We start from the raw sequence: 22,127 nt of genomic DNA on the forward strand, positions 1-22,127 counted from the left end.
CACATATTGATAAAAGAGAAACATTATTTATGTCTTGCTGATGATATAAGTCAGAATAACAGAACAGTGACAGTTATTTAAAATGCAGTTTTTATTCTATGTCAAACATGACATATATACTTTGTTTTTTATATACTAGCCACTTAATAGTATGGGCCCTGAGAAAGAAGATACTTACCAACAAGGGCTCCTGGTGGCTAAATGGACTCAAATTAAAAATTGAAAATTAAAAAAAAGCCCAGTAGCCATTTCTAAACAGGAACCTCTCATACAAGCATCACTTTAGGGAGAAGCTTGCCCTAAACTGCCTGACTCTTGTACTGAACTAACTGCCTGCACTGTGTTCTTACCATGTGAGCCAGTCCTTATAAAGGAGTTAGTTCTTGGATTTTATTTCAACCAACAGAACTAAAAATTTCTCCATTCAGTCAGACCTGTGTATCCTATAAGCATCTTCAACAACCAATCAGAGCAGCTCTATTCTAACCAATCAGAACAATGCTTTTGGATCCATCATACTGCAAGGGTTTGGGGGTCCTCTTTTGCATTAAGGTAGGTCAATCAGGGGCCAGGGACAAGGACTTCTTTCTATATAAAACAGCTCCCCTCTGACTTGGAAATTGCACTTTTCTTTTCTACCAAAGACTGAAGATAGTGTTTTCCTGACTGGAAATATCTAAGTAGTCTCATCTGAGCAGAGTGGAGCAGGTGAAGCAGAAAACATGGAGCTAAAAAAGCAAAGAAGAGCTACCTGGCACCAGGGTCACCTTATAGTTCTGCTGCTTCATAATTGAGTTATTGAGCTATTTCACAGATGTGTTGTATCACAATCGAGCTGTTTATACTGCATAGAGTTTCCTTCTTCACAGCACCTCAAATTGAGGATTCCTGTACATGTTGAATTGGCACCAAACCATCAGTTGACAATGGTTACAGAAAATCTGTGGTTATTATTGTCAACATTAAGCAGATGAGACATTTAAGACTTAAAGAGATCATTCAAACAATGTTCCCAAACTAGTACAGTGATACGTCGATAATCCGTCTGAAAACATTTGGCGAAATCTAAAACCGATGAAAACTGAGGCAATTACTTCCATATGAATCAATGTAAATTCAATTAATTTGTTCTAGACACTCCAAAATACATACCAAAAGCATATTTTATAGAGAATAAATGTAATGTTTAATATTAAAAACAATAAGAAATTAATATAAAATGAATATAAAAGACTAATGTAAAGAATAAGTGAACATTTAACATGGCATTTACCTTTCTGAGGACTCTTCTTGGTGTATGGAAGACAGCAAGGAGGGGAAAGAGAGGTACAGATATTATTGTTAGGAAGGGGAATCCCCCTCCATAAGGACTTTAGATATCAAGGCATTATCTGGGGTCACTTCCCTTCTTGGTCTTTTGGCACTAGGACCAGCTTCAGAGTCAGTGGACCCATGTCGCACAAGAAAACTGTCCAGCCTGACCAGGCAGTGGCAGAGTGGATAGAGCGTCAGACTGGGATGCAAGGACCCAGGTTCGAGACCCCCGAGGTCGCCAGCTTGAGTGCGGGCTCATCTGGTTTGAGCAAAGCTCACCAGCTCAGACCCAAGGTTGTTGGCTCGAGCAAGGGGTTACTTGGTCTGCTGTAGCCCCCCATCAAGGCACATATGAGAAAGCAATCAATGAACAACTAAGGTACCACAACGAAGAATTGATGATTGATGCTTCTCATCTCTCTCCGTTCCTGTCTGTCTGTCCCTATCCATCCCGCTCTCTGTCTCTCTGTCTCTGTAAAAAAAAATAATAATAATAAAAAATAAATAAATAAAGGAGACAAAATTAAAAAAAAAAAAGAAAATATTATCCAAAGAGGTCTGTTTCTGCCGCCTCTTTAATATTTGCGTTACGTACATTTTGAAACTGAAAAATGCAAAATAAACACATTACACAGAATAGTGTGTATGCAGTAATCACTTACATGTAATTGTATTAGCACTGGCAATCAATAAAAGAAGCACAAATGGAATTGTTTGAATAGATGTACGGGGTGATGCTCAAACAACCAGAAACAATGCCACACTGAGCAGAACACATGGGTTGCCCTTTGTTTTCTCAAAAATAGTAGCAAGGTCATGTGAGCATGCCAATGAAATCCAAGGCAACCTACGAAAACCAGGACAAATTTTTCAAGGAAAAAATCAATGAAAATTTAAACCGATGATAACCAAAGTCGACAAAAACCGAGACATTACTGCATAAGGAAAGACAGAGTTTCTGCTTGAGTCTAAATCGCATGCTCTTAGCAACCAAGTGAATGTCTTACAGGAACATAGCAAATGAACACTTCAATTTCTCCTCAGTACTCTTGTGAGTTGACTCCTTCATCTTAGCTATCTACCCACAACTTATGTGGTGTAAACAATAACAAGTGCTGGGTTCAAGTTTTAACTTCTTTTCCTGCCTGATGTGTAACCTGGCTGTGTAATTGACAAAGTCAATTAACCTTGCTCAGCCTCAATAAGTTATCTGTAAATGGCTAATCACTTATATTATCGGCAAGTCTTAGATATGCAAGTGTTTTGTAAACTGAAAGTTGAATCCAAATGTAAAATGTCATCTGCCTTTTTGCAATGTCACAAGGTGCTGAATGAAAGTTATAAATAGTAAAAATTTTGAAAATTACACCAATTTTATCCAAGAATTATCATTATTCCCATTACAAAATATAAAATCAAAATAAACCAATCCAAGAAAATCATTAATTTCTGAAAGGATGTGATGAAAGCATTAAAATGATCTATCTCTATGTAAAGAGAGTGAATACCTGTGTAGAACAGCTGAGTAGTGTTAGTCATTTAATCTCTTCAAGCCTCAGTTTCCTCCTTTATAGAACAATGGGGTTGTGCTAAGTAATCTACAAGTGCCCTCACATGCATAACATTCTATTAGTTGAGAACTTCGGGATCCTTTGTCTGTGACCAGTGCCTTCTACTTCTTTCTGACCAGACTGGGGAATCTTACAAAATCTTTCACCACATTGATCTGGATGTGTTTTAACCACAGAAACTCTCAAGATAGTATGCCATTTGGTCGGCTTTTCTGAATTGAATTGACCTCTCAGCTTTGTAAAATATATCTTTCATTGACTTCAATACCTACCACTTAATCCCTGAAAATTAATCGAGGGAATTTGAGTTTGAATTTCCCTGGTGTTATTGGTATATGGAAAATCTTGTTACTAAAATCTTACTTTTATGTGTTACAATGTAATTTTTAAGAGATCATCATACCACTCTCCTATTTCTGTTAACTCTCTCTGAAAATCCAAATGGGTTTATTTCTTAAATTGTTAATAACCTTGCCCAGTCAAACAAATTATCAAGTATATGGACTACAGTTGAACATAAACTTATTTTATTTGATGAAGGCAAAAAAAAAATAAAAAACACAAAGATTTCCATTTTGAGAGTATAACTGCCAGGGTGAATTACTTGGAATGCAGTTCGACATGATGAAATGCCATAAATTATACTAAAAATTTCTTTGTGAAGGTATTCAGCTCTGTGGCCTATTATTGATAAAGCAGAAGTCCCCTCCCCCATTATTTTACAGAGACTAACAATGACATTACCCCAGAAAAGAATTTCACTTCTATTAGCTGACTACAGTACATAGACAAAAACTTATTGTATTGTGCTAATTTTAGCAGAAAAAAACCCACTTCCCCCATAAGGTCAGCATGGTACCCTCAGCATAATGCCATCTGCCATATGTCCTTTTGGTCTGTCCTGTCAGAGAAACTCAAGAGAGCAAGTCATTCCATTCAAGTTAAAGCAGGAATCAAGGTGAAAGAAAAGTGTTCTCAGAGACAATGTAACAAATGTACTGCTTTATAAAGATGCTTTTTCTAACAAAAGTCTGGCAGAGCTCAGGAAACAGAACAGAAGGTAATACAGTGTTCTACCAGGCTGAACTTGAAGCTCTCAGAGTATGCTGGTTGAGTCCTCACACACTTCTCCCCAACTGGGCATGCATTTTGGCAGTCAGTCTTCTGCTTAGGTTCTGCTATTTGATTTTCAAGAACTTGCTAGAATACACACAAGTTAAAAAAAAATCAAGGTTTTTAATTTTCATATGTTTGAATAAAGTCTTCATGAGTGACCAGCTGCATTCCAAAGAGACCTATTTAAAAGCATGGGCAAAACCTCTGCCGAGTCAGAGAGGAAAGGGCCTCGTTCCCTTCGCATTAGTCACTCTGTAAAAGATTAATCCTAATGAGCTACTTTTTACAGGCAGGCACGCCCAGGCTTTGCATTACATACCGACGATTTCTCAATATTTAGGCCAAAATGTGTACACTCAGATGCTGATAGATATCGTCTTTCCAGAAACCATTAACCATGGCATTAACTGTAATAACTTAGTGAGGTTAAGGAATGAGGCCAAGCAGGGCATTTTTCAGAGTTGCTGGAGAAGCAGTTGTTCAAAGCAGTGTAAACGAACACACTGATGGAACTTATGTCCTCAAAGCAGAACATGAAGAAAACTGTCCGCTGGCTTTTTGTTTCCTCTGTTTCACACTGATCCCTTCGTTAGGTCAGTCTTCAGCAGGTAATGCTGCTTCCTTAATTGATTTCATCAGTTAATGGCAGTCGCTGTGATTGAATTTGAAGTTTTACACTCAAGAAATCAGCATGGAGACAGGACTTCCTGGTACATTTGCCAGACCCTGGGAGGACAGCCACACGGAGGACGGCCATGCTGACCTGAACGATGCTAGTGGCGCACTCCCTTTGTGCCGCGACACAACTCCACACGGCGAGGCGAGGCGAGGCAGCTGGTGGAGAGGCATGTTGCTGTGACTACAGTTCTAGGAGTTAAGAGTTTACACTGAGCCATCTTTATTCCAATGAAATTAAATTCCATTCTTATTCCATGACTGCTTTGCCTTATGAAAATGGTTTTTTTAAATCTTATTTTTCTCATTTATCTCTTGGGATTTTCATGGCTATTGAGACTGAGAAGTAAAATATGCAAAGAAGCCAGAAGAGATAAAAAAAAATTGAAATAAAACAACAAAGAGAAGGGAAGCAGTGAGAAGCATACATCTATTCAGTGATAGGGATTCAATCTGAATTTAAACTTAACGCATTTAATGATAAATGTTAATTTTATTGAGCTATGTATGTTAATTTTTGTTTATCCCAGTGTTGGGCGATGTTGACATAAGCAAATCATGACACAGTCTCTTATCTTAGAAGACTTACATTTTAATGTGCTAACATTACTTTTGTCATTTGTGCTAAGCTTTGAGTGAGACATGTTACAGGCAGTATCACTTTTAATCCTCCCTACTCTATATGATTAAGGACTGTCAGTATTCCAATTTTGTAGGTTAAGAATCTGAAGCTCAGAAAAACTAATAACATTGCCCAAGAGCACATAAACATAAAGAGACCATCCAGGAATCAAGCATAGATCTTCTAAACTCAGGAATCTTGTTCTTTCTGATTGTAACTTAGTGGCTGACCATGGAAGCCATGAATAATACCAGCAGATTGGAATAAAGGCTGAAACAGAGGTAGGAAAATGTTCCATGGGAGAACAAAGGAAGGAATCATTAATTTTAAAGAGTTTCATTAGGAAGTTACTTGTCCATCCATGACTGTTTCAGTGCCTGCCAGCTGTTACAAAGGGTCTTGAATGTTGGTTTAAGGTGCTTGGGTGGTGTTTCGGGAACTGAGGCGCCCTCTCACCTTTCTGATTCGGGGTAAAAGCTCTGTAAACATACAGTATTCAGCACATTTGTTTTATGGAAAGTAGATGAACGATGGCTGTATACCTGCATCTGAGGTGCACAGTCTTTAAAATCAAAGAACAAGAACCACATAAGGTGGTGGCGGGACCACAACAATTTGAAGCAGCAGCAGAGCAGCCAGCTTGTATTAATATATACACAGCTTTCCTTTCTCCATGAGAAGGTAAATTTTATGATGTCTGGGACATTCTCTATCTTGTACATTGCTACAATGTCAGCAACTAATAAGTTAATCAGAGAGCTGGCTATCATCACAGATTCTACCAGGTAACATTACTTATTTCTTTGCTCACAATTTCATCTTTCATCTCCAACCTTCCTTCTGAGCTTATATTTATTTGACTTGACATATATCTTTCAGTCATCCCTTCACTGAGATTCTACTTATGATAAACTCAGTTTTTGTTATTTTATTTTAAATTTTTTTATTGATTTGAGAAAGAGAGAGATAGAGGGAAACATTGATTTATTGTTCCACTTATTTATGTATTCATTGGCTGATTCTTGTATGTGCCCTGATTGGGAGATCGAACCTGCAACCTTGGTGCATTGAGACAATGCTCTAACCAACTGAGTTACCTGGCCAGGGATGTCAGTTTTTTTTTGTTTTTTTTTTTTTTTTTTTTTTTTTTTAAGAACTAAAAAGTTTACCCCCATTCTTGACTAGTAGTTAATTCAATCACATATAAGCAGTAGCCTGGTTCCATATTTAATATTTGACTACTGACCTCTTTTAAGCCTTACTACTTGCATGTATTCTTCTGCCACAGATCTGAGAAAGCTGATAAGAAAGCCTGTTACAAAGGAAGCCTATTCCACTTTTAAAGCCAATAGGAAGTTCAAAACATACAAACGCTGGCCCACATGAGAGTATTCTCAACCCATAACCATTCCCTAACCACTATAAAGCCCAAGCCATTTGCCCCTCCATGATCTCAAACCATAGATTGAACCTGCTTGGGAAACTGTCCTCTCCCAAGAAGCATCATTACATGAGCAACAAAACTTTTTATCTCCTCTTGGTAGATGTGTGAGATTATTAGTTTCAACATGATTTGGTTCAAATTTGAACCAAAGTTGGGATAAGGGCAAATCCATTTCATCTTTAAGAAGTGACCACAATAATTGGTGCAGTCATAAAAGTATCTAGGCAATGACTACACCACCAGGATATTTATTATTCTCTTGATTTGGCTTGATAATTGGCACTGCTGCCTGCTGACTAGCATGTTCTTTGAGTTGTGTTGCTGCCTCCTAGAAAGTTAGTGCTTCAAACTGTTCATCTTTGTACTGAGTTTGCTGAGTTCACTGAACCTAAGCTGAAAGCTTTGGTAATTGGCATTTAAAGACAGGCATATTGATTGTGTGCTTAGCATAGACCTATCTATATGTCCCAGACTGAATCGTTCATCTTGATTGCCGCATAAGCCATGACATATGCTAGGATAAAGGGAAAGACTTACTTTGTGACTGCTGGTTTTGTGTCTCAACCAAGCAGTTTCCACCCCATAGAACTATGAGGGGAAAGAAACACTCATACCCTATGCAATATACAAGCCCATGGGGTGGTCAGTCATATGGAAGAAGAACATGTAGCATGCTGAGGTCCACACTCCTAAAAGCAGATTTCTCACTAAGACTGTATTGGAAGGCTTTGTTGCTGCTGCTGCTGCTTATCCTAACCAAAACTGATTCTGACACTCAGGATTACAGAGGTAACATCCACGGCACCCCTGTGGCACAGCTAAGTGGTTAATTCTACCATCGCCACAGGGCAGACCCTAACACTGATGCCAATATGAAACTCTCTGGAGGAAGAAACTCATAAATATAAGCAGGGTGGAGAGGACCTCCCCAAATTACATCCAGTAACCATAAAAGCAAAAAACAACAAACCCCAAATAAAATAAAAAGCCTGAAACAAACAAAAAAGTGACACAGATGTTAATATAGTGAACCAATAAGAATTCCAAATTTACTATAAGAAATTATACTACAAAAAGACAAAATGATGATTGGTTTTTGTGCCTCCATAACATAGGTTCTAAATTAACTTGAACATCTACTGAGGCATATCAATTGGTAAAACTTCATGGCTTTAATCAGTACTGTGCTCAAACTACAGTTATACTTGGAGATGCCACTAAATTTAGATGAAGTATCACCTCTAATCTTATGGGAATTATTTAATATAAAGTAGAACACAAACAGGTCTGATACATCTTAACCATTTAACTACTGCCTCACTTAAACCTCCCACACCCAAATTCTAAAATACCCTATAATAGGTACAAATAATAATAAATAAATTAAACATAATATAATAAATAAGTTAAAATAAAATTAAGTCATCCTCACTTCCCTGCCCCAAGATAAAATAGATATGACACCTAATATAAGTTAAAATAAGACTTTGAAAGTTTGAAACCTATTATACAAGACTTATTTAGAGAAGAGGTGGTTAGCTCTACTGTTTTTATATTTAAAAATTTGATTTGATTTGTTTTCAACCTGAATGGATAATTAGCTACATGATGGATTACTACAACTATAATACTATGGTTCTCATAGTCAACATTATTGAAAGTATTGTCTCCATATAATCAGTAACTGGTAAGCAATATTCAGTCAGTTAGTCAGTTAGAATATATGTTTGACTTTTTCATTTCATCTTCTATGTCTCCTAAACTATCTTCCATATTACTGTTTATTTTATCTTTCTATGCTACATTATAAGATTAATTTCCAGAGATCTATCTTCCTGTTTCCTAATTCTCTCTTTAGCTAGATCTAATCTTTTGCTTAAATAGATCATTAGTTTTAAAATTTTTCAATGACCATATTTAAAATTTTCATATTCTGTTTCCTTCTTTTCAATAGTTGACTAGTCTTTTTATTTTTTTTTATTTTTTATTTGACTAGTCTTTTTAATAGTATTATTTTTATATGTTGTTCTCACTGCCTTTTAAAGTAGTCATTTTAAACATAAGTATCTTATAGTTTCTAAACTTCCTCTGTGAGAGTAGGATGTTATGTATAATCCTTTGTTTAATGTGCATGATTACTATAGTTTATGGTGAATTGTTTTCTAGTGTATTTCCTAAAATCTGAATAGTGAGTTCATTTTGAATAGAGGTTTACCAGTGATAATCATATTTAGCTTGTTAAGTTTACCCTTCTGTAAATGTTTTGTGTTTACTTTTATATGCATGTCAAGTTGGACCTATAATATAAAGTTTTTAATTTGAGGGGGTCTTTGTTCATTGATAGTATAAATTTAAAAGCACACCTTCCTAAAAGAAAACATGAGGCTATAAATTCTCAAGTGTGTAATTCCCTGAGGGCTTAGAGCTAATGTTTATACAAAAAAACCCATCCTTGTCATTTTCCTATAAAAATGGGCAGAGTTTTTAATTTAAACTGTCTACTTTCAGATTTATAAATGAAGCCCCTGTTATAACTTTCTTTCTTAATAGAGTTTCTAGGCCTTGCCTCTTATTCTTTACTTGCTGAGACTGGTAACCCCTTTTTACTAGCTTTGCAGTATCAGCTTCAGTTCACTGCACTGCTTCTCAATTTCCTATCTATTTTTGAGTGATGGAGTTTTCCCTGGCTTTCCTTTGAGCTGGCCTGTACATTTAAAAAGATGTGTATTATATATAAAATTTCTAGGTGTTTCATTGCTGGGAGAATTTTCAAGCTATTTAGTCTGTCAATGCTTAGAAATGAAAGTCCTCATAAAATCATTTCCTTTCTTTGTTCTCTAGTATCTACCTAGTGTACTTTAAATCTGTAGAGCAGTAGAATATGAAACATGTCAAATTTCACAGGTGTCTGGAAGCACTTGGAGTAAGTAAAGGAGCAATATTTCTACATGTTAGCCTATTTTTTTGTGCCACCAATTCTCTGATGCAAGATGGAAAGTAGCTGCGTTATATTGGTATACGTGCATAGTTATTCATAAATGCATATTTATTTGTGTACATAAATGGATACATATATACATAGATATTTCACTTTGGAAATCACTGCTTGTCAGCTTCTGATTCTGTCCTACCCAGCTGTGATTCTTAATTACTTCTCTGGAGGGGTGACACTCATCAGAGTTCCCAAAGCAGTCTGGATTCAGAGTAGGCAATATTTCTTTCTCTCACAGCACCAGTGCTGTGGAATCTGATCACTCCAGCCCTAACCACTGTTCTCATATGTTTTGTGTGCTTCTAATTAGACCAAGGGCCCAGTGCTCCTATAATTACCATTGAGCTTCTCTGTTAATGCTTTTCCTCAAGTGTCCAAATTTATTCACTCAGTTCTTTATTTAATTTCTGCCTACTGTCTTGAAAATTGCTCTTCTGTGAAGACCTAACCCTGAATCTGATTCTACTCCATTTTATTCTAGCCAGTGTCTCACCTGGGACAAAACACCTTCCTCGATTGTTGATATGATAATGGAGGTACTACAATCATGATGAAACTTCTTGAAGTACTCTCCCAAATATAGTTCACCTTGAATTCTCTACCTACATTAGTTGTCCATTGATCTGGGACCCTGTGGTCTTTCTTGGGAAACTCGGTATGTCATATTTTCTAAGTTTTTTGTTTTAGTCATGTTCTTTAGAAACCATGTCTTGCATATCTTCTCCCTGTTCATTGGAGAAATGATTGATGCTCACAATGAAGTTTATGGATAAGTCATTATCAAATATTTGTATAAGGCAAATATTAATTTTAATCCCTGTGAGTGATAAAATATTTTTTAATATATTCCCTTAATTTTATATACAAACCACATATTCATCCAGGCTAATAATTTTGATATTTATTTATAAGCTTGCTTTAGCTATAAATCTTTAAAATAGAGTTAAGACCTTTGTCTCTGAATTTTTATTTATTTACAATGATATAATAGATTATGTTTTCCATCATTGTTCTTATTATGAGCACCCAATGCTATTCTCTCACCAACAAGTTTAAAGTAACTATACACATTCTGCAAAAAAAAATTGGCCACTTGAAGTGTACAACCTTAAAACATAGATATACTCAATATTGTAGTAAGAGGGCAAAACCCTATTTCAGTCCTCTGTGAGTATGGTACAAGGTGGAAAAAAAACAACTCACAAAATAAGTGGATGAGGGAACCGGACCAATTAGAATAAGAATCTAGTGCCAGCAGGGTTTTAAAGAGAATGAGGGATGAGTTGTGAGTGAGCCGAGGGATGAGAACAAAATTGGAAGGAAATGAGGAAGAACCTAGTCCAAGAAAGGGAAGACATGGTCTGTAAAGAAAGCTCGAAAATGATTGGGAAATATTTTTAATTACCAAGACAAAAAAACTGGGCAAACACTTCTAAATTGGTAGAAAAGAACAAAGCGCTGCTGTAGAGAATGAGGGACCTTGTTGATTTTTGTTGTTGTTTTTTGGGTGGAAAGGCCAGTGTTTGGAGGAAGGATTTGGTGAAGTCTTTTGGCAGGCATTTATTCAACTGAATCTTGTAAAATTTATTTCTGGAATTTAAAACGGGAAAGTTGAATGTAACAGAATATTTAAGTAAAAAAAACTATGTAAAATATACCAATAGCAAAAATATGAAGTCAAGTCTTATATAACTTTTAAAATATTAATCTTATTTTTCCTCAGGAAATGATTACAATTCCATCCATAACCATAAGAAAGATTAATTTGAAATTTAAAAAAAATCTTCACATGCTCAAATTATTCTTAATAATCTGGAGATAGAATGTGTTTTGTGGAAATCAGAAATAAAAATAAAGTATATAAAACTATGCCATCAAGGAGAAAACCAAACTAAGGCATATTTTTTTAAAGTCTTAATATCTTCTAAAAAGCCCACTTAAAAGAAATATGCATTTCAAGATCTTTGTCATATTTAAAACATGTTAATTATTTTAATGCATTTTAAAGTATTACCACATCTATACTTCATCAATGTAATTCAGAAAAACTTTGTTAATTTTACTTCCCTAATCTGCAAACCCCCAATTTTCACAAAGAACCCTGCAGTCTCACTTCACATCTCTCAGCAAAGATTTAATAACTGAGAGCTCTATCATGTTCTCATATTACTGAGACTTCATTATTTTTACATGCCACACTACAAGACACTTACTAATATACTATTAAGTATTATCATAAATAATTAAAATGCAACTACACTTGACAAAATGAAAGGACAAAATGTATTCTGTGTTGCAGTCAACTTGTGTGTACATTGGCTGGAGTGAGCTAAGCACATATTTTTAAAAATAGAAAATCAATTACTAATAATCTCCGTTGGACTGCAGTGGGCCTACCTCTCATTAATGTGAGTTAGTGAGGTCTTTTTCTGGCTCCTACCTCCCAATTAAATCATACAGTCATTATATCATTATCAATGTTAAATCAAAAAAAATTTTTTTGAGTGCCAGTAAAGCTTTATCTTTGTGCCAACCTTTTCCACATAGTCATGTTTTTCATTCCTAGTAGATTTGGTATATCCAGCACTTTTTTCAATCTTTCCCTTGCCCCACACATTCCAAGGTAAAAATTCAGTGTCCTATTAATTAGTCAACATATACCATGTGGTTTCCACCATATGGACAATGTTCAGAATATATAAATGTAATTAACAGTCTATACCTTTAAGGAATTTACAATATAATATGGGAAGCAAAATGAGCATAAAAGAAAATAAAAAAGAGTGACCAGCGTCAGAACACGTATCATTAAGTTTAAATTGTGTGATCTTTACTCTTGAAGCTCATGTTCGATAACATTGAATCCAGAAAAACTTACCAGATTTTATAAGCCTGGATAAAGTGTCAGTCATATGTGCTCTGCTAGCATCCTGCATTTCCTCTTTCAAAAGTTACCAATTTATAGAGCAGGGGTCCCCAAACTATGTCCCGCAGGCCTCATGCGGTCCCCTGAAACCATTTATCTGGCCCTTGCCGCACTTCCGGAAGGGGCACCTCTTTCATTGGTAGTCAGTGAGAGGAGCATAGTTCCCATTGAAATACTGGTCAGTTTGTTGATTTAAATTTACTTGTTCTTTATTTTAAATATTGTATTTGTTCCCGTTTTGTTTTTTTACTTTAAAATAAGCTATGTGCAGTGTGCATAGGGATTTGTTCATAGGTTTTTTTTTTTATAGTCAGGCCCTCCAACAGTCTGAGGGACAGTGAACTAGCCCCTTATGTAAAAAGTTTGGGGACCCCTGTTATAGAGCAATGATGGAATCCATGTAATGTGATGTAACAGCTGTAATCCATTTGATGTAACAGCTCTTGTCAGACCATACGTGTCTTGAGGACAGGCTGAATCTTGGTCAAGGCTCTGTTTCCCCTCTGATAGAGTGCCAGGCACAGAAAGTGGTGGGGAGCACAGGGACAGAATAAGGTGGATGCTTAGGTGGGGCTAAACCACACAGAACCTCCTGTGTGGTTCTCACACAGAGTTTGGATTTGCAGCCTTAGAGCAATGGGAAGCCAGCAGAGACTTTGAGGCAAAATGGCACCAGCAGATTCAAGTTCTGAAAAGACTCTTCCAACCACTGTGTGTTAAAGAGTAGGGTAAAAAATGAATATGGGGAGCCTAGATAATTTGAAAAAAACATTTAGTTAAGTAAGGAGGGGAAGCCAAAATTAACATGTGTTTGTGGTGTGATTTACCCAAATCTGGGTAATAGCCAGGTGTTCTTGGCCAGTAACATGGAAGTGTGGTTATTATTGCTCTGTTGTTATGAATCTGCTCATTATTCTTGAAGGTAAACAACTTAAATTCCATTACTATCACTTTTGATAATCTTTGATAATCTTGAGTATGTACTGTGTTAAAAATTGGTTACAGACATTGAAGCAAATTAAAGGTAATACAGAAATATCTTGAAAGGTGACAGCGGAAATTTCAAATGAAACATTTTGTTTTCTAAATCTATCATTAGTTGCTATTCTTGCTAGGCATGAAATCCATATTGCTGTGACTTAAATAATGATTTGCCATTCCCTTTATTGAATAATATAAAATTGTCCAAACACACTGTACAAGGAAATAAAATTAGTTTGAGCCTTTAGGAATCCTATGGTAAACTGGAATATTTTCAACTTCTAGGAGATGTAGTTCTGGGCCAGAAGTGGAATAAATGGGCAGCATGAAGTTTTTGTGAGTTGCAGCTAATTCCACCTGATATTAGCAGGAACAATGGTTTTCTCCTCATGTTACTTTCCCTGCTTTAATCCTTTCTATGGCTCTCCATTGCTCTTTGGATCATTTCCAAAGCTTTAATAGGGTCTGCCAAGCCCTGCCTGGATTGGCTGCCTCCTACCAATCAGTCCAGCTTCGTTTCACACCTTTCTCCCCAGGTGTTCAGGCACACAGGTCTTCTTTAAATTCTTTAAGTGTGTTCTTCTTCCTTTGACAAAGATGTTTATCCTCTTTCTAACCTCCTCCTGCAGTGCCCCCTATGCCATTCCCAGCCTTGTCTTCAACTTGGCCTGTTTAATTCATTCCCACAGTTTCTTTAAATCTTAGTTCAATAATTACTTTTTCAAGCAAGTCTGCCTTGAGACCCTTGCCTTACTACCTCCACCCTGGATTAGGTAAAACTAACTCATAAAATGCCCACACCACATTTTATAATTATTTTTCACAGCCACTTGTACTTTTAATTGATTTATTTACATTATTATTTGATGCCAACTTCCTCTCATCAAACTATGAGCTCTGTGGGGAGAGTTAGCATGTCTATTATTGTGCATCATTATATTCCTAGGGGATAGCACAGTAACCAACACATAGTAGGTGTTCAATAAATATTTTTTAATAAATAAATGACTAAGTGAATAATTCTATTATATGTTCCAATTGTTTGTACTTATGTTTTTTTGAGTTTCACTTAGATCACCTACTTCCAGGGTGCTGTTCCGGATGCTCCCACCATAAATAGATTAGCTGGTGAGAGAATGGTCCCCACAACTGCAGGGGCTTCATTTCTAGAGTCTTGTGTAAAACCACAGGGGGAAACAGTGAGGCTTCCTGTTGTGCTTTCCTGCAGCTGAGAGGAGACAATAAAACAAAAATGTTAAGGGGCTAAGAGGTCCTAACAAGATCTCATCTGAACTAGACCTCTGGCTCGTTCTCTGCCATTTAAAGGGGATACTATGGACATTATGAGCCTATATTTTATTTTTCTAGATTAAAAGGTGAGGTTTTAAAAGAAGTTGGCTTCAAGTTAAAAAATAGCAACTGCACTAAAAACCAATGGATAATAAGACCCTCATAAATTCACTTAGAAGTTCATCTTCCAGGATTTCCCAGTGGAATTAAAGAAATATAAATAGCATGGATGTTCCACACTTCTTTGGAGAAGCAAGATTTATTTACCTCCTTTGCTGTAGTGCATATGCTGGACTCCTATCATCCTCATAAAGAGGAATTACTGAAGGGTAAACATAACCTTTGCCTACTTTTGTATTTCTTTTAGATTCATTCTTACTGTTCTTTGCATGAAGGTGGCCACTGTGGCAGTGGGGACAGAAATATTTGGGGCAGACAGTCACGGGGAAGCAGAGAAAGGCACCAGGTAATTATGAAGCAGGGACAATTTAAGTCATGACTGGCTCCGTGGTTGGTTCTGTGGGTCAGAGTTCCTGGCTTCTGTTGTCACAGAGGCCTGGGGCTATGACGGTGTGGTCCCACGGAGAGTGGAGAGGGCCCTCCTCCAGCAGCATCAGCTGGAATGCAAGCGTGCTCTCAGGGGTGGAAGCAGCAGCTCTGGCCAGGGGACTACAGAGGGAATTGTTTTTAGTCCTCTTTAAAATTGCAATAAAACGGTAGAAAGTAGTTTTGAAACCTCCTTTGAACAATTTTATTGTCTGTTCTCTTTGCCACAGGAGGGTAAAGTTGATAAACTGCTAAATTATCAACTTTTGTATATTTTATTTGAAAACTTTAAAATTTTAAATACTCATTTTATGGCTCTGATAAAGCATGACAGGGACTCAATGTGGGCTCCGTGCACTTTTCTGGTGGGTGGATTTGAGCTGCTTGGTTTAATAGCATGCTAAGGGACTGTCACTGGCCTGGATTCTACCCCCAACCCATGACTCACTGATTGGAGAGAGTTACTACTCCTGGGAAACCACAGTTTCACATACTATTTCCAGGGAAGAGGCTGAATGCAAGTTAGGAGTGAAATCTCGTCTTGCAGTGTTGATTGGGGGAATAAATCATTCTTATTAGGAAAGAACCACACAGATGGAAGTGGATCCCAGATGGGGGTGGGAGGAACTTTACAACATAATTATTTAACACTTTGGAATATTCATGCATTTTCTGAAGATAAGATTGGGGTCTTAATCATCTTTGATTCCCAATATTTTATGCAGTGCTTGACTCATAGTAGGTGCTCAAGAATTGATGAATAATTAATGAATGAAAAAGCCAGCTGAATAAGCCTCCAATAGAATTGCCCTTTATATTAGTTTCATAAGATTCTGGTAAGGATGTAACACAAACTCCATGACTTAAACCACAGAAATGTGTTCTGTGCTCATGATTCTGGAGGTGATCAGTCTGAAATCAAGGTGTCAGCGAGTTCACGTTCCCTCCGTAGGTGACAGGGGAAGATCTGTTTTGGGCCTTGCTCCAGTTTCTGGTAGTTTCTTGGTTTGCCACAGTATAACTCCCATTTTTACATAGTGTTCTCATTGTGTGTATGTCAGTCTCTAAATTTCTCCTTCTTACAAAGACACCAGCCATATTAAGTTAGGGGCCCACCCTACAACAGCATGACTTCATCTTATTTTAACTAATTACATCTGTAATGACTCTATTTCCAAATCAGGTCACATCCTGAGGCACTTTCACTTATGAATTGGGGGCAGGGGACACAATTCAACCCACAGCACCCTTTTTGTGCTATGAATACACTTAGAAGTCAGATTTGACAATAAGAATATTCAAAGAGCACTAATTTTTTAGGTTCCTTTCTGGATGTCAAGAGAAGTATGTTCTGGACTGAGCTTAGCCATTAACAATTGTATGACCATAAACAAAGATTTCATTTAAATTACTAAGAGGTTAGGATAAAAGTTCTTTAAAGCACTTTTTAGCTCAAATATTCTATGATTTTCTTAGCCATCCATCCTTATACTGCCTTTCCTTAGTATTCTTGCTTACTGCTGCACATTTCTTAGACTTTTAGAATTTTTAAGCCATTGAGTCCAGCAATGTTTCTTTAAAGAATTCAAGAGCTTGGTCCCCCTGCTTCAAAGAGACCAATGTCCTGAATTCATAAAGTCAGAAACCATACTGGTTTCGTTTACTGCTGAATTTCAATAGCTAATATAATGTCTGTCACTTGATACTCAATAATAGTAAACACTCAATAAATATGTGTTGGATAAATATTGAATGAATGAATGTACTTATTCCAATATTATTTCCATAAATTTGTCAGCTATGTTCAACTTCATCTATTTCATATATGTTTAAATCTTTCTTCCTCACTGTTCACATTTACCTGTAAATACCAATCAGAGCTCCATAGTCTCATGTTCAGTGTCCACAAATCAATGGTTATCTATAGAGACAATCATTTCAAGGTATCCAAGGGATTAAATGGAATATTTGGGGCATTGTGAAGAAATTAAGATATAGAAAACAGTCATTGTATAACAAATGGCAGGAAATTACATTTGTAAATATTCTTCAGTGCAAACTGGTGGAGAAAATTAGCACCTCTGCATTGAATTTTCTCAATAAATCTGATAGTTTTTATTTCTATCTATATTATTGACTATTCTATGTAATGGGAAACCCATATATACATGGAATAAAAAGCATAGTAGAAAGCTGGGAATATAGGAAGCATTAATTTCTGTGTTATCTCAATGTTTGGGTACAAGTGTCATATATGGTATTTAATGGGAGGTGTATGCAAAAAGTCAAGAGTAGTTCACTCTCTGGATAGTAAAAGTTATAACAGTTTTTAAGTTATTATTACTTAAGACCCTGAAGAGAATTTATCTTCTATGTCATTTTCAGAGCTTTAAAATTATTCTTCATTTTCAAGGCTTGAAATTTAAACTTGTCCTAGCAAAATAGAGTAAAAAATGTTATTTTTTTCTTTTCACTTTCTCTTTCTTTCTTTCTTTCTTTCTTTCTTTCTTTCTTTCTTTCTTTCTTTCTTTCTTTCTTTTTTTCCCCCTTCTTCTTCTCCCTCTTGCCCTTCCACTTCCTCCTCCTCCTCCTCTTTGTCTTTTTCTTCTTCTTCTTCTTCTCCTCCTTCTCCTCCTTTTCCTCCTCCTCCTCCTCCTTTTCCTCCTCCTCCTCTTCCTTCTTCCCCTCCTCCTCCTCCTCCTCCTCCTCCTCCTCCTCCTCCTCCTCCTCCTCCTCCTCCTCCTCCTCCTCCTCCTCCTCCTCCTTCTTCTTCTTCTTCTTCTTCTTCTTCTTCTTCTTCTTCTTCTTCTTCTTCTTTGAGAGAGGCAAGGGAGAGAGAGACAGGAACATCAAGTTGTTCCCATATGTTCCCTGACCAGGCCTTGAACCAGCACTATCAGGTCAGGGCTTAATTTTTATTGATTTTTTAGAAAGATAGAGAAAGGAAGAGAGAGAGAGAGAGAGGAGGGTGAAGGGAAGCATTTGTTGTTCCACTCAGTCATGTATTTTTTGGTTGCTTCCCACGTGTACCCTGCCCAGGAATCAAACCTGCATCCTTGTGTTCCCGACAACGCTCTTAACTGACTGAGTTAACTGGCCAGGGCTAAGAGATATTATTTCTGAAGCTGCTGTGTCACATCTGGCTAAGCCAGGAGGTCTCTGTACTGCCCCACTATTCCCACCGCCAACAACGGGGACTTTCAGAAGAGGACGTAACCAACTAAGAGCAATAATAAGCAAAATTTATGAAATAACCTAATTCTAAAAGCATTTTAATAATTTGAGGAATAATTTTAAGTTAAGGGAATTGAATCCAAGGAGTATTTCATTCCTCCTTCTATTTCCACCTAACCCAAGTAACCCCTTGCTAGTCAAACTGCAACAAGCCATTAGCCTGGAAGGGGGAAACTGAAACATTTTACAGAGTACAAAGGTGCCTTCGTCTCACTGAACAGTAAATGGAACAGGACTCTTCCAATGACAACGTTGGAAAATTATATCTGGTTTAATTTTTCTCCTTCCTCCTGGTTTCATTTTTTGAGACTGTTCAGTTCTCAAGGGCTGCAGTCGAAATCAGGAAAACCTTTCTGCCAAAGAAGTAAAGGTTTCCATTTGACAGAAATACTGTTCAAAGTGATTGATTTAAAAGTGCTGAACTCATATTCAGAATCTGAAATCCAGGAACCACCAGCTGGGCTGGGATTCAAAATTACAAGGATGGAGTGAGTTTCTGAGTTGTGATGCATTAAGCAAGGGGGCAATTGCTTTTCTCACCTATCTCACAAGGGATGAAGGAAGGGAAACATTTAAGAATTAAGAAAAATCTTGGGACTGATGAGTTACTGTATCTTGCTCTGCTAGAGGTGCAATCACAGTTTGCATTTAGTAGGGGAACTTCAGTGAGGAATTTAATAAATCTTTTGGTAACTAAGAGTTGTTTGAAAGGGAAGCTGGAGAGGACAAAATAAATAATAGAGGAACAAAACCATATAGACCAGTGACTTTACAAAGGCTGGATTTAACTCAATATGTAGGTGTCTGAAAGTATAATAAACCTATTTAAAACAAGCAAAACATTTCCAGGGTGTCAACTAAAAGGAGTTGGTCTACTGGAAAAAATATCTTTGGACAATATTCTGCAAGAAACAATAAGCACGAACAATGGTGCTAAGGGATTAAGACATATAATGTTAACTTACTCTTTTAATTTGTGTACTGTGGTTTTTAACAGATGGATTTATCAGTGGTTTGTTGTTTCTTTTTTCTTCCTTTTTTTCCCTTAATGCAAACTGAGTTATTTCCTTGCATTCCATTTTAAATAAAAATATTTTTAAAGGGGACACAATGTTAAGGAACATGTATAAATAAGACAAGTGCTAATTACAGTGTCTAAAAAGAACATCTTTATTCTGTAGATTGCAGCAGAACTGCTTACACAGGGAGTGAGAGAGCTTCGTTCTGGAACTGCACTTTCCATCCCATCATGGAGTAGAGAACTGGGCAGTAAATGATCAGAGGGTGCGGTACTGTGTAACTTGTACAATTTCTTTAAAATAAATTAATGAACAAATAAATATTCTCTGTTGGACAAACTAGCAAAAATATATCTCACAAAAATGCCTTCCTCTTTAGTTGGAGAGAATGGCATAGAAGTGACATCTCTATGAGCAGTGTGCCTGGTCTCAAAGGCATTAAGGCTTAGAAAGTAATTTTAGTGCCTGATCCGAGGACCTTGACATGGGCCACATCCCTGTGGCTGTCAGTGGGGAATCTGCCCATGGAGAGGATGCAGGATCAAGCTATTCTCTCACCTCTGGTCACAAAGTCACTAAGCCATTTGCATTTTTTAAAGACCTAAGTATTGGTTTGTATCCACAAATAGAAGTTTGTGGGTCTTCATTTCGAACAGAATAACCCTACAAGCTCAAAAATCTGTAAAGAAAGATGATTTTTTAAAAAACAAGTGCTCCAACTAAGGCGAACCCCTCTCCAAGTAACCCTCTCCAAGTGCCCCTCTTCAGGAAGGTAGCAACTTGGAATAAAATCTGGCATGCCTCAGTTCTCAGGGCAGAAGGTGATGCATAATTGCCTTTGCCTCCCTTTGGCTGCCTACATATATACTTAAATTTTTTTTTTAATTTAAAAATAAAAAGAAGTGCTCTAATAATGATAATGTCAGTGGTTGTCCTATGGGTTTTGGTTGGATAGTATCCAAGTGTTCTGCATTGGTTTTGATGAGCTGACTTAATAAACAGCACCAAAACACCACTCTCATGATGGCTGTTTCTTGGGCAGGTTTACACGATGACTCTACATAGCCCAGGATACTGAGTCAACATTCTGCAGTTTGGCCTTTAAGATTCTGATTAATAAAACGATGTTTCCCATTCATAATTATGTCCCATTCCCAAATGGAAACAAAATGTTTCTATTTTTTTCTTTGCTTTCTACCTCATCTGTGGCTTCCCTTACCCTAATTTCCATTTTCTTGTCCAAAGTTGTGTGCACACTCCTTTTTCCTTGGCCTTACATTTACACTTCTCCCAAGTATTCACTCCTAACCCATCCTATACAGCACAAATTGAGCCCCCTTTTTTTGGTGAAGCTTCCCCACTGTTTCATCCCCGATGATTTCTCCAATCTTTGAGTGATTGGGTTAGAACTTGATAGCACACTAAATAAATGTTCTTGTATTTGTTTCACTTTTGTTTATATTCCTGTCCAAAATAAGCCTGAGCTTTTTGAAGTCAGGGCCAGTGTTCTACAAGGCCATTGCATTTCATGTGAGAAAAGCAGCAAATTGAAATAATGTGACTTAGAATATTAATAATTCTTCATTTTATGTCAAAATTTTAAATAATCATTTAAAATTAATTTATAATATAAAAATTATCCAAAATCTTATACTTTCAAAGTTTTATGCTTTAGCTTTAAAATAGCACATTCTTAGCTGCTAAACAGAAATATTCTCCTTCTTTTGTCAGTATCATTTGAGCCAGGCTTGTTTATCTAAAATAAAACTTTTGCAAGTTGTTTTGGTAACTATTTTGCTATTATTTTAATTTCACTGTAATTATAATTTTAAAATTATGTTCTATTAGAAGTGAATATCACCATTTATCAGTATTAATGCTAATAATTAGTACTAAAGAACTGTGTCCCAAATAAACAACATTGAATTTGAAGCTAAATTTGATAAGACGATACTAAGAAAGCTAAATATCTACCATGATATGCAGTGAATCCTTTGGTCGAACTCTTCTGTGAAAATTTAGAAAGATTATGGCAAATGAAAAAAAGCAATATTGAAACACATATATTTTAGAATTCTCAAAAACTGTGAAAACTGTGAAATAGTCCAATCAAAATTTTTATTTGATTAAAAAAAAAAAGAAAACCTCACCTGATGTTATGGCTGTAAGATCAATAACTTTAGTCTTCCCCAAGGCTATAATGACCATAAATTTATGAATGAGTTCTGGCATGACATCTCTCTGCCTTATATTTATTACATTAATTATGTTAATTCTGACTTCAGAAGACTCACACACATTTTTCTTGTTTTGTTGTTTCTTATAGCATAAAGTTGTAAGATAAAAAACAAGATGCCTAGTTAAGTTTGAATTTAAAATAAATAATAAAGAAATTGT

The 22,127-nt window shown here is 36.4% G+C and overlaps 1 non-coding gene across 1 annotated transcript; it reads left to right on the top strand.

Moving 5' to 3' along the window:
• The first annotated feature begins 20,447 nt into the window (after positions 1 to 20,447).
• LOC136332828 (small nucleolar RNA SNORA67) lies at positions 20,448 to 20,594 on the top strand. The gene has a single exon (XR_010730960.1). It is a non-coding gene; the product is annotated as a small nucleolar RNA SNORA67 (small nucleolar RNA).
• Positions 20,595 to 22,127: the final 1,533 nt, after the last annotated feature.

This window comes from Saccopteryx bilineata, chromosome 3 (assembly GCF_036850765.1).
Source record: "Saccopteryx bilineata isolate mSacBil1 chromosome 3, mSacBil1_pri_phased_curated, whole genome shotgun sequence".
Taxonomy (NCBI): Eukaryota; Metazoa; Chordata; class Mammalia; order Chiroptera; family Emballonuridae; genus Saccopteryx; species Saccopteryx bilineata.